Source organism: Dermacentor andersoni, unplaced genomic scaffold (assembly GCF_023375885.2).
Source record: "Dermacentor andersoni unplaced genomic scaffold, qqDerAnde1_hic_scaffold ctg00000039.1, whole genome shotgun sequence".
Taxonomy (NCBI): Eukaryota; Metazoa; Arthropoda; class Arachnida; order Ixodida; family Ixodidae; genus Dermacentor; species Dermacentor andersoni.
Window position 1 is genome coordinate 31,799,010 of NW_027314752.1, and position 14,437 is coordinate 31,813,446.

The 14,437-nt window shown below is 42.8% G+C and overlaps 1 long non-coding RNA gene across 1 annotated transcript; it reads right to left on the minus strand.

Moving 5' to 3' along the window:
* Window positions 1-8,149: 8,149 nt before the first annotated feature.
* Window positions 8,150-14,219, minus strand: LOC126528353 (uncharacterized). Its single transcript, XR_007599001.3, has 3 exons — window positions 14,115-14,219; window positions 11,674-11,786; window positions 8,150-8,279 (listed from the first exon to the last, which is right to left on the minus strand). It is a non-coding gene; the product is annotated as an uncharacterized lncRNA (long non-coding RNA).
* Window positions 14,220-14,437: the final 218 nt, after the last annotated feature.

Below are 14,437 nucleotides of genomic sequence, written 5' to 3' on the forward strand. Positions count from 1 at the left end.
CTGGACAAGTTAGAGTCCACCCGTGAAGTGAACACGATATGCGAATCCTTTAGTCATTGCCTTTCATTGCATCGGTACATTAACACTGCTTCAAAAACCCAATCCACTGAATCATTCCACTGAATCATAAAATAAATCGCCAGAATTTAGGTGACAGTGGGCTAGGTGACAGCAGTACCGGCAAGATGTCCACCGGATTATTTTTCTTCATGTAGCTTCTCGATTGCCTGGCTGTTCCCGTTGAGAGCTGTGCTGCTCCCTTTGGCTGCAACATTTATTCGCGTCCAGCTGGCCTCTGCTCTCAAGGTCGGCACATGCAGTGCACTGACAATGCGCATCTGAACTGCCCTATCACCTTGTGTGATAGCCCTGGCCCGTTCATCGGCGTATCTGGCGACCCCCTGCACGCCTTTGCCTACGCCTCGCTGGATCAGCCGGCTATCAGCGGTCTCCGCGCTGCTACTACGTCATCTACCGAGGATATAAAAGCGTTGCCATCAGCGCCCTTCTTCAGTGGGCTAGGTGACAGCAGTACCGGCAAGATGCTCACCAGAATATTTTTCTTCTCGCAGGTTATGTTATCGCAAAGGCGCTCATTGTATTAGAACCGACGATCGGTTTCTACTGCTGTTCCTATGCCCACATGATGTTTCCTGTTCTTCACAAATGATGTATTGCTTGAGTCGCCTTCTGTTGAGCGGTGACGTGGAAGTGAACCCTGGCCCTCCAAAGAAAATCCTGGTCTTCACCCTTCCCCCAAAATTCACATGGCTTCGAGTAGCCTTACGAGAACAGCGGCAGCCGCCGCTTCCAATTCACACGCCGACGCTACGGCCGTTGATGCTAATGACGCTGTGATTGCCAAAATGCTGTCTGAACTGTTAGATGGGCAGAAGCGATTAGCTCGTGACATAGCCGACATAAAGTCATTCTAGAAAACTGTCGACCAGCGTTTCGAACGTCTCGATTCTCGTGTGACTGCGCTTGAGTCTTCACCACCGCAAAACTACGACGTCTTACGTGCTCGACTTGATTCCTTGACTGTTGCTGTGGCGCAGCTGAGTAAGAAAAATGATGACCTCGAAAATAGATCTCGTCGCAATAACTTAATCTTGTGTGGCATCCCCGAAGACCCAAATGAAAATGGGGACGACTTGTTAAACAAGGTATCAAACATCATCTCAGAGAAATTGTCGATCCAATGTCCAAGAATCGAACGCTGTCATGGGCTTGGTAGGGTACGCGAGGACCGTCCACGTCCTGTTATTCTGAGAATATTGGACTACTCCGAGAAAATAGCCATACTAAAGAACGTGCACAAATTTAAAGACACTGACTACTATGCAACCGAAGACTTCTCCTTTGAAATTCGTGCACTCCGAAAAAAAACTTTGGGAAGCGTCCCAGGTATATCGCAACAATGGCTCTGAAGTGAAGCTTCGCTTCCATTACATTCTCATTGATAAATCTCGGCACGTCTCGAACACTGATAAGGATGCCCTTGAGAAAGAACACAGGCTGTCCCTCAAACGCACAGCCCGACATTCTACTACGCCTTCTGTTTGACGTCCTAAGCCCAGTCATGAGCAGCTCTCGATTGTGAATATTAACGCTAGAAACATTATAAACAACTTTCCTGACTTCTTGTCTCTTGTGTTTTCGCACTCCCCACATACCGTCGGCATTACGGAAACGTGGCTTCACATTGGCGTCCATGATTCAGAATTCACTCCCCCAGGCTATGTGGCGATACGAGCGGATCAACAGAATAGCAAAGGCGGAGGGGTCGCTCTTATCGTTCCATATGACATTAAGTTCTCCGTTATGAAGGCGCCAGCAGAAACTGAATCTGTCTGGTGCAAATTTTTCTTAATGAACAGTCCATTGTAATCGGCATTCTTTATCGACCGCCAGGTTCATCTGTCGATGTATTGCGCATCCTAATGATTATTTGAACATAAAAACATTCAAACTGTCATATCTTATTTTGATGGGCGATTTCAACGCACCAGGTATCCATTGGCCATCATTCACGTTTTCTGGTCGGAATACTTCCATCTGCCAAGAATTGCGGAACATGTCTTTGTTCTTCAATTTAAAGCAAATTGTTAACAAAGCAACAAGAGGTGACTCGCTGCTTGACTTGGTCTTTCTCGGTTCAAATATTTATCAGTGTGGTTTTGAATGCGATATTGTTGATGGAATTTCGGACCACAAGGCTGTGGTAGTTGCTATTAACTGCCTTGTTTTCGCGCCGCTATCGACTTTCACCACATTTCCTGATTGGGCTAGCGCTGACGATATTGCTATCACTGATTTTTTTGCTTCTTCTTTCGATGCATTTCACACGATTAGTCACATGGGTGACATCAACGAACTAGTCAGCAAATTTGAAAGTATTGTCAGCCACTGCATGCAACGTTTTGTTCCGCTAAAAACAAAGAAAAAGAACCTCAAAGTAACCTGGATGACCCGTGAGATCCTTCACGTTTCACGCCGCGTTGGACGCCTCAGGCACGTGCAGCCTTTATCAGACCCTGATAGTGCCATCAGGTTTCGTAGGGCAAAAGAAGTACTGCGAGTAATTACAAAATCGGCAAAAGATCGTTTTTTCAATGTCCAGTTAGGAAATCTTCTAAAAACTAATCCTCGGAAATTTTGGCGCTCTCTCTTGCCAACAGAGTCTACATCGGCATCTATAATCGTCAATGATGAAACAAATAATGACCTGTTAATAATTGCTGATGCTATTAATGCCTACTTTAAATCTGTGTTTTCATCAGATATCCACGAAGTTCCATCCTTTGACCCTCCTAAAGTGACAACTCCGATTACTGATATCATGATGAATGAGCATGGCGTACTAAACCTAATACTACAGTTAGACACTAAATAATCAACCGGTCCTGATGGTATACCCAATTCATTTCTCGTTCGTTATTCATTGTGGTCTGCTCGCTACCTAACCATCATCTTTCAAAAGTCCCTCAATACCGGCATTGTTCCATCCTGATGGAAGCTGGCCAAAGTACATCCATTATTCAAACCTGGTAATAAGCAGCTCTTATCTAATTATAGACCTATTTCATTAACATCATATTCATGTAAGATGCTGGAGCACATAACTCACAAAACATATAGTGGAATTTCTGGAATCTAATAACATGTTTTCTAACATTCAGCATGGTTTTAGGAAAGGTTTCAGCACCTTAACACAACTAGTAGAATTCTCACACGGCATCCTCTGCGCCCTTGATATCGGCACCCAGATCGACACTATATTTATAGATTTTTCCAAAGCTTTCGATACTGTACTGCATTCTAATCTCTTAATAAAGCTTAACATGATCTTGAAAAATTCTCACATGGTTAGTTGGATTGCCAGTTTCCTTTCTCATCAGTCACAATTCGTATGTTATAATTGAACTAATTCTTCTGTTGACGTGTCATCTGGTGTACCCCAAGGGTCGGTTCTTGGTCATTTACTATTTCTACTATACATTAATGACTTACTTCGAAACGTCACTTCACACATACGCCTTTATGTGGACGACTGTGTTTTGTATCACGTGATTAACACACCAGAAGATCATCTTGCACTGAATTCCTGATTTTTCAGCTTCTGTACCTGGTGCAACACTTGGCAGATGAAAATAAATTATACTAAAACTGTCATAATGTCATATTCTAATAGTGCCTCTCCTTCATTGACCAATTACACTTCCAACGACTTATCCTTGCACAGGGTCTCAGAATACAAGTATCTTGGTGTCATGTTTACAACTAATATGTCCTGGTCCAAACACATTAATTTCATTTGCACTAAAGCACTCCGGAAGCTCGGGTATTTGAGGCGCAATTTTAACAATTCTCCAATGGAAACTAAGTTACTAATAAATAAAACTTTGATTCGCCCAATCCTAGATTATGCTTCTCCTGTCTGGAACCCTCATAAGCAATGCGACATTAACTCCATTGAGAGCATACAACGAAAATCTATTCGGTTCATATATCGTCGCTATGATCACTATTTTTCACCCTCTCGTGCCTTGTCTTCTTTGAACCTAACCCCTTTATCCGTACGCCGTCCCATTGAGTCATTCAAGCTTCTGCATGGCATCGTCAATTTTTCTCATCGTGTCTGACATCCCATATATATTCCTTCAGACATTCCTCGGTCAAATAGGAGCCACCATAACCTTAATATTAAGCCTTACTTTGCTCGATCTAATAAGCTTAAATACACCTTTTTCCCACGTACAATTGAATTATGGAACTTAATTCCCGGAACAATTAGGTCACTACCATTAAACGATTTCCTGTTAAAAGTTAACCACACCTGATTTTATGTATTTTTCTTGTTATTACAGTGTATTGGCTCATTCTCATTTTTGTACTGACTCTTATTGTGGCTGTTATTTTGAGTTTCATTTGTGTCATCTGCCTTATTCTTGTGTATCTTTAATATGTTATAGTTTACGGGTTTTTTTTATGACTTATTTTTGTCTAACACACTCCTGCAATAGCCCCATAAAGGGGCTGCAGTATGTATACATAAAATAAAAATAAAAATAAAACAGAAAGCCAGAAAAGATCCAGCAAAGATATCCAGCCTGTCTGCACAGTTAAGAACAAAAATCATCAGCATCATCATCAGCCTATAATATGTCACTGCATCCTTGTGCTCCGCAATTACCGCTCTACTGCGTCAACCGATTCCACCTAGCGCCTGCGAGTTATCTAATTTCATCGCCCCACCTAGCCTACTGCCGTCCTCCAATGCGCTTCAATTCTCTAGGTGCCTATTCTGTAATCCTGATGGTGCAATGGTTACCTTACCGGCGTATTACATGAGCTGGCAAGGCCAATATTTTTCTCCTAATGTCAATTAGAATGTCGGCTATATCCGTTTGCCCTCTGATCAACACCGCTCTCTTCCTCTTTCTTAATGTTATACCTAGCGTACTTCGTTCCATGGCTGTTTTCACGGTCCTTAACTTCTCAAGCTTCTTTGTCAGTCTCCAAGTCTCTGGCCCATATGTTAGCGCTGCTAAAATTAACTGATTCTGCACTTTCCTTTTCAATGGTAATGGTAAGCTTCCAGTCGGGAGCTGACAATGTCTACCGTATGCATTCCAACCCATCTTTATTCTCCTATGAATTTCCTTCTCATGATCAGGGTTCCCTGTGATTAATTGGCCTAGGGAAACGAACTCCTTCACAGACTCCAAGGGCTCACCGGCGATCCTGAACTCTTGTTCCCTTGGCAGGCTAATGAGCATTATCTTGGTCTTCTGCATATTAATATTCCAGCCCAATCTTACACTCTCCCTGGTATGGTCCTCATCCATTTGTTGTAACTCGTCAGCATGGTTGCTGAATAGAACAATGTCAACGACAAACCGAAGGTTGCTGAGATATTCGCCGTTGATGATTACTCCTAAGCCTTCCCAGTTCAATAGCTTGAATACTTCTTCCAAACACGCAATGAATAGCTTTGGAGAGATCGTGTCTCCTTGCCTGACTTATTTCTTTGTAGGCATCTTCTTCCTTTCCTTGTGTAGAATTAAGGTAGCTGTCCAGCCTCTGAAGATATTTTCAAAGGTATTTACGTAAGCATTCTGTACTACTAGATTCCGCAATGCCTCTATGACTGCTGGTATCTTGACTGAATCAAATCCATTACGTAATTTATGAAAGCTATATAGAGAGGCTTATCTACGGATTTCACGATAACCTGAAAAATGAAATGGTTGTGATCCATTGTAGAGTGTCCCTTCCTGAAGACAGCCTATCCTCTTGGTTGACTAAAGTCGAGTGTTCTGTTTATATTCTATTGGAGACTATTGTGGTAAATATTTTATATATTACTGGGAGTAAGCTAATGGGACTATAATTTTTCAGTTCATTACCCTTTCCCTACTCATGGATTAGTATGTTTGCATTCTTCCAGTTTTCTGGCACCCTTGCAACCAATAGACACTTCGTCTAAAGTGCCGCCAGTTTCTCAAGCATTATGTCTCCTCCAACTTTGATTAAATCGACTGGTATTCCACCTTTTCCTGCCACTCTTCATGGTTTCATGTTTTGCAAGGCATTCCGGACCTCATCGCTAGTTATAGGAGTTGTTTCTTTTTCCTCTTTAGAACTATTTCTAGTGGAGGTATCCTGGCTCCTCTGGGTATTGTACAGGTCAGTATAGAATTCTTCCGCTTCTTTTACTATATCTTCAAGACGGCTGATGATATTGTTACGGAAGTATGGAAGAAGACAGAGGACGAAGAATATCAGAGACGCCTCTTGCTTCGTGTTGTTGGTGGTCAGCCATCTTAACTAGTCTGACTCAGCCTGTATATATATTGCTAATATAGTCTTTCTATACTCGCAACATCCCCTTAGCATATTAGTGGGAGGTGCGGGGTACCACAGCTGGATACGGAGCTCTGCGTTGGACGTCGCATCACCGTCCGCACCATTAATGATGGTGAGCACGCGGGATCAATGTCGTTGCCGCCTCCAGCATCACCGTCGCCAGCTACATCGCTGTGACCTTCGGTTGTTGTTGTGCAAGCCAAGGATCCTGCACCTTTCTGCGGGACCAATGGGACTAACATCGAAGAGTGGGTGGCTATGTACGAACGTGTGAGTGGAATCAACAGATTGGACCGAATGCTAATGTTAGCTAACATCTTGTTCTACCTAAGAGCTACGGCAAAAGTGTGGTACGAAAACCACGACGAGAAGCAAACCAGCTTGGACCAACGCAAACAGATGTTGCCAGAGTTGTTTGGCAAACCAGCGGGCCCTAACATTGCCGCAAAGGCGGAACTAGCCTCCTGTGCCCAAACCCCCACGGAGTCATATGCCTCATACATCCAGGACGTGCTCGCACTTTGTGGTAAAGCCGATCCCGACGTGGCAGAAGCTGAGACGGTAGGGCATGTGCTTAAGGGCATTGCTGACGAACATTGAACATGCTCTCAAGAACGGAGGAAGCCTAAAATTAGTGAAGAAGAAACTAGGAATTGGCAAGAATAAGATATATGCGTTAAGAGACAAATCCGGCAATGTCATTACTAATATGGATAAAATAGTTCAAGTGGCTGAGGAGTTCTATAGAGATTTATACAGTACCAGTGGCACCCACGACGATAATGGAAGAGAGAATAGTCTAGAGGAATTCGAAATCCGGCAAGTAACGCCGGAAGAAGTAAAGAAACCTTGAGAGCTATGCAAAGGAGGAAGGCAGCTGGGGAGAATCCGGTAACAGCAGATTTGTTGAAGGATGGAGGGCGGATTGCTCTAGAGAAACTGGCCACCCTATATAGGCAATGCCTCATGACCTAGAGCGTACCGGAATCTTGGAAGAACGCGCACATAATCCTAATCCATAAGAAAGGGGACGCCTAAGACTTGAAAACTATAGACCGATCAGCTTACTGTCAGTTGCCTACAAACTATTTACTAAGGTAATCGCAAATAGAATCAGGAACTACTTAGACTTCTGTCAAGCAAAGGACCAGGCAGGATTCCGTAAAGGCTACTAAACAATAGATCATATTCACAATATCAATCAGGTGATAGAGAAATGTGCCGAATATAACCGACCCTTATATATAGCTTTCATTGATTACGAGAAAGCGTTTGATTCAGTCCAAACCTCAGCAGTCATGAAGGCATTACGGAATCAGGCTGTAGACGACCCTATTGAAAAAATATGTATGAGAATTTTACGAGAACTTCTCTACGCTATTATTGCTCCGTAGACTCAACGATGTCGTATGTCACATGTGTACGAGAGGACATCGTCACTGAACGAGATCGTTCTCGAATGGGTACATTAAACGAGATTATTCTCGCATAGCTATGCTTTACGAGATAGTTCTCGCACGTCTATGCTCAACGATATCGTTCTCGTTTGTGTATGCTACGTGAAAATTTTGTCGTTCAGCTATGCAAAATGACACTATTCTTGTTTAGCTGCATTCTACAAGTGTTCTCATTTGTGTTGAATGAGTTCTTCTGTTCATGCAATATTTTTGGTGAAGTTCCACACAGTAACGTCTACTGCCAACATTACAGCGAGTTTCTATCACGTGAGTCAGCCGATGTGCCAGGTCGGAGACAAAGAGGACACTTTTTAGGGCACACAATTAACACAAACCATCTTTATTTTGCATCCCGAAGCATGGTGGCCAGGTGCTTGTTCAGGTCATTCAGCCTCCTTGCCTCTGTATCCACAGTGCTCGGCGTTTTTGACACAAAGTGCTCGTATGCCTCTGCAAAAAAATGTAAACAAAGCAGCCGGCCCTGCTAAATTCTAACAAGCCATTGGAACTGACATGCACAATAGGTGGCTCCACTGCATAACTGAATGGGCTGGTTCTTGCATGATATTGTGTGTAAAGCGTGAAAATCTCACAGAGAAACAGGAAAAAGAGAACACGGAGGCTTATGAGTTTTCTACCTACGTAAATTGATATTTCAACATTAACCACAGCAGTTGAAAGCAAGTGCTCGTCCTCGCATTGTCTTGTTCCTGTCTCTGTTAAATGTTCGTGTTTTACAAACAATATAAATGCCTGCAGAATTGCAATACAAGACCACAGAAATAGTCTAATACTTTTCCACAAGTATTTTACATTAACTGAACAAGTATAACAAGCTCATGCAAATGAATGCACAGATAGCACAGCTCTTTGCTACCGCACTGCGGAGTATGCAGACGGAAAACACTGCTTAGATGCCAGTGCAGAATTGTTTATAGGATAGATTAATGCACCTTTAATACCACTATAGAAACTAAATGATAGTTTTTGTTAGCGAGCTAGAGCACAGCACTAAATATACGCATACAGCTATGCATGCCCCTGATGTGTAGATGTAAACTGTGTCGGCCCATATGAGAGATCACCTCAATACAACCCGATCTTACCGACAGCCCATTATATTTGTGCAGAAAAAGCACTGTGTGATAGGCATTACTCCTTTAACTTCGAAACACTTTGCAATCCTTATGAAAACATGAGCTAGCAGGACAGGGTCTATTTACTTAGATATGCACCAAGTTTTTGTGGTGTCAACACTGGCTTGGCCTCACCACCTTCCTTTAGCTTTCGCATACATATTTTGCACGTAACACTCCTGTGGATTAATTCATGTGCCTGCCACAAGCATCGGGCAATCTCCCTGGCAAACGTGCTGTCCGTTTTGGCTTTGTTTACCCACATCCACTTACTAGCACAAATAAATAACCCATTTCGATTGTGCATCTGCGAAAGATGAAAATTGCGAGATTAGTTGCTCAAATACAAAAATAGCATATGTGCTCTCAGAAAAAGCATCTTTTCCTGAAATAACGGATAAAAAAGGTAACAGTTATTAAGGAAAACTAGGTTGCCAGACACAGTGATGGCACTCAAGGATAAAACTAAGATATATGCAAAATGTTCAAAGTTTACGTCCTGGCTGTAGGAAAGCCCTAGTCAATGAAGCTTCTAATAATGGGCCAGGGACAATTCTAGCTCAGAGGATTTACCACATTTATTTCCACAGTCAGCGACAAGCACCTTTTGTACGGTAATAATAGATTTTCTTTAGATTTGAGAAAAAGTTTAGGGAAGCAGATGGGAACAGTAGAAAACCACAGTAAAACTTCTTGCGTCCTTAAGGAGCTGCTTTGTCCGAGCTAGAAATCTTACCCTTGAGGCTGAAAAAAGTTCTTGCAGTAACCCAGTGAGCTCAAATTACACATGCGGTGAAAGAAGGGGTGTATACAGTAAAAGCTCATTCATTGAAATTTCCCAGGACTGGAACAAAATTCTGAATTAACGGAATGTTCAATTATTAAGGGTATGAAAATAGAGAACAAGCGTTCACACAGACACACTTTTATACTGAATTAATCCAGAAATCCTGTTTCTATTTCATACATAAGCAGTATGGGAGCTGCAAATGTCAATTCGCGACTGATTATACTGCTCGAAGTGGCAAGGGCCTTGAGAAAGTACTCCTTTGCAGTGCAGTCATAGCACAAACTTGGTCGCATCTTTATCAGAGACATGCTATTCACTACCACGGGTCTATCCCGATAATTTTTTCACCATTCAGCTGGCTGTAACAGATTGTTCTACAATCTAAGTAACTGGCTGATTGGATGTAACAGCAACACAATTGTTATATGCCGCCTCTTCAAAAATGCCTAATTTATTGTACGGGCAGAAACAGCTTCGCTAACCGCAGCACTACTCAATTTTCATTAAAAATATTATCTTACTCTTGAGTAGTGCAACGACTACAGCTACCAAACTGGTTGTTTGCTGGTGTAAAATTTGAAGTAGCTTACCGGCTAATGTAAAAACTACAATATTTTTATTGTCATATTTGGGGCATGATCGGAGATATTTTGTTCGATACGCGTTCTGTTCAGTTGCTGCAACGTCACAAAGTTTCAGTATGCAAAATTTGTGGCAGCGGGGCGGAGAGAGCTGCCAATCAGGAAGCGGTGACCTCCCCGGAAGTTTACTTCCGTCGTTCGTCGTCTGCTTGCAGACAGTATACTACAAAATGAAATGTTTCTCGTGTTCCAAATTAATTAAATCTTTATCTAAAAAAATGTTTTTCTTCTCAAGCCCAAACATGCTTTCAAAAAGTAGTACGTGCGACTACTGCAATTTATAAATATTAGTTTCTTTGCGTCGTCTCTACGTAGTGTCGTGCACACCGAGAAGAAAAAAAAAACAGACGACGGGAACAGACGCAGCGACAACATTCCTGTGGCTCACTGGCACCGATGACGGGGTCGATTTCTTTGTACAACCAACGAATTATTTGTTTCGAAAAACAAAAACGACGCCGGAATTTACTTTCTGCCATTTCTTCAAATGCGTTTTGCACCGCCACCCACTCTCCTCCTTCCTCCTGAAACACCAGCGCAACAGCCTAAGTTCCCAACGGAAGCGCCATTTTCTCGAATTAAACTATGGATTGAATTCAAACGTGCCATGCCGCAGCCGCCTGTTGGATCCAATTTAATACACCAGACGCGCCATGCGAGGCCGTATGATCGCTCCAAGGTCCGGCGCCTAGCAGACGAAATGCTCAGTGGGAGGATCACAGGAGCGTGTCGTCATTTTGACGTCACCAAAAACATGGCCGCGCCCCGCGGCTGCAGACGTCGGCGCGGAGTGTGTCAATCGTGCGCGCTGGTAACCAAACGAACGCGCCGAACAACCATCTCCGATCGCACCCCAGCATTCATAGTAGCCATGCCATGTGTCGCATTCGCAGTTGTGCGAGCAACATGCATTGCCGATTTATCTGTTCTTGCCCTTTCACTTCTCACTTGATACTGCTGGGCAAGCAGTCAAACTGGATAGTTGTTAGAAAGGCGGTCACCTCCTTACCTTCCTTATGAATTGTGCGTTAAAATAGGCTTCTTTCTTAGTGAAAGCGTTCTAGTTTAACGCCTAAACAAGCTCCATGGCAGTTTGCATTTAAGGAGCGTAAGCATCCTCTGAAAACATGTACATGAGCAACACTGCAGAAAGAGCACTTTAAAAAAAGAACACGAGTGTATTTATCACCAAGGCCAAGCCTTGTGTCTCCTTAAATATTTATCAAAAGTCAAACTCAAAACTGATACTGAGGTGCAAGATGTCCATATCATATTACCTTGTGAAAGCACCGTGGTGCCTGGATGTTGTGGGACCAACTCGGACGTGGAGATCAGCACTGATCAGCAACACTGCAGTCTGCTTACAGCTTTTCTACAGGCCCAGCCACACCTGCATTAAAACAAGTGAGCTTGGTGTCACAAGAGTACTGTATTTACTCGCATCATGATCGCACTTTTTTGTTAAAAAATGGTCGCAAATTCAGATGTGTGATCATTACGCTGATTAAATTTCCCCCCAAAAAGAATTTTTTTATCCCGCGTTTGCTGCGGGATGGCAACACGTCAACAAATAGGTGGCTGCCACTGAGTGTAGTGCGGGACACCAAAACAAAAAATGGCGGCCGGCACAGCAAGCTGAACACACCAAATGCGCCGAACGCGATTTTTTTCTTCTCGTGAGTACATTACATGAATTTAAACAGTTTCTTCCGTATCTGGAATGAATAATATCAGTCAGTTTGTGGCAATAACGTAGCCATGTCCACTATGAGGGGGCTGAAACAGATGGGCGCACTTAGCTGCCAGTGACATAGAAAGACACGGCGGGCATGCTGCGGAAACTGCGCCATTTGTCTCACTACTATCCTAATACAGCACGTTTCCGCTAAGGGTGGGCGAATATCTTAGCTGTGTTACAAGTGTTACAAGATTTGTTGCGTGCCCGCGAGTGCAGATGAGAAGAATTGAAAGGTGTCTTTTTTGTTCTTGACCACAACCATTACAAAGCCTACACATAATAAAGGCAATTTTGGTTGTTGCTTTTTTGTCATGGAAGTGCGGAAAGTGATGAAAGGAATGAAATGGGGCATCTGCTTAAGAATGTTTGGTACGCGCAGACTGTTTGGTTTGTCTTGAAGAGTTGTTCGCGTAGCATCCGACAGATGGTAAGCGCGATCATTAATACCTAGACTTGGCACATGACAGATCGCTGCGGCAAGTTCAGAGTGCGATCAACACAGGAAATAAAAAAAAAATCTAATTTGGACGACAAAATTCAGGGCTGCGATCATTATGTTAGTAAATACGGTAAATATAAAAAGTGACACTGTGAACAAAGCAATACTTATTAGGAATAAATAAGAATGATATGCTGATATTCGCCCATAGAAAGCTTTAAGTAAAAAAGCCTGCAAGATAAGAAAAATGCAATGTATGGGCCATCTGTACAAGAACATTAATCGAAGGTCCCTTCATTTTTTTAGTCCCTTCTCCTCCTCATGCATAGATGGCAGTCGGGTTAAGTAAACTGGGCCAGATTACCACATAGTGTAAGCAAAGGCGGTCACTTTGTGGGCCAATTATGATACCATAGCACGACATGCATCCCTACAGTCGTTTTAATGTGTTCTGTAATGCTAGCCATCTTGTAGGCCCTACAGTGTCAAAGCATCCATAACCCTAACAGCGTTACCCAGTAGGGATAACCAATAAGTGTCCACAGCAGTACAACTCAGCATATCTATCAGGAGGCTTTCGTGACACTTTTACAACTCTCCTCCTATGGCTTCATCCCAATTTTTGTCAATACAAGCTTGAAGCATCTGCACAAGCTGAATGCACCAGGGCACCATAAGAAATACCACATCTTTCTACCCAATACCATGTTTAATACAAGACTGGCAAGTTCACTATCATGTGTAGAACAAACCAAATTGTTCTGAAATCAAGTAATCTTCCACTACCTGTGAAAAAAAAGCATGCAAGAAAGAGTACGTAGAGCACAGGGGTGTTGATGGATATTAAATACCACCGTCGTGCAGTAGACACTACGTCGGCAAAACTGGCCAATGTATAAATGACAGGATTTGCAACCATGTTAACTGGATGCTCAGGTCATTTGGTGGTCACTTGGTAGCGCAAAGCTCACTTGCATTATTTTGTGTGAAAACTGTGCAACTGTGGCAATGTGTAACGAGCATAGGGCTGGCAAGATTTGCTAGCCTTTCCTTATATGTGCGACAGAGAATCTGCGAGTTGGCTCCCCCTCCAGTGGATTATCATATAGCAAGACTGCTTATTTATCAATGTAAAACAAGTGTCATAGTAGCCATGCCATGTGTCCTTTTCGCAGTTGTGTGAGCAACATGCATTGTCGATTTATCTGTTCTTGCCCTTTCACCTCTCGCTTTATATTCCTGTGCGAGCAGTAAAATCGGATGGTTGTTAGACTGTTATGTCCTGTCACCTCCTCACCTTTCTTATGAATTGTGCGTTAAATAAGGCTATTTTCTTGGTGAAAGAGTGCTACTTTAAGGCATAAACAAGTTCCATGGCAGTTTGCATTTAAGCATCCTCTGAAAACATGTACATGAGGAACATTGCAAGAAGAACGCTTAAAAACAAGAACACGAGTGTATTTATCACCAAGGCCAACCCTTGTGTCTTGTCATATTTCTCAAAACTGATACTGAGGTGCAAGGTGTCTATATCATATTACCTTGTCAATGAAGCAAAGCACAGTGGTGCCTGGATGTTGTGGGGCCAACTCAGACGTAGAGATCAGCACTGATCAGCAACACCAGTAGTCTGCTTAGACTCTTTCTGCAGGCCCAGCCACACCTGCATTAAAACAAGTGAGCTTAGTCTCACAAGAGTATAATATAAAAAGTGACACTGTGAACAAAGTAATTCCTATTAGGTATAAATAGGAATAAAACGCTGATATTCGCCCATAGAAAGCTTTGAGTTAACAAAGCCTGCAAGATTAGAAAAGTGCAATGTATGAGCCATAAGTGCAAAAACATAAAAGGTCCCTTTTTT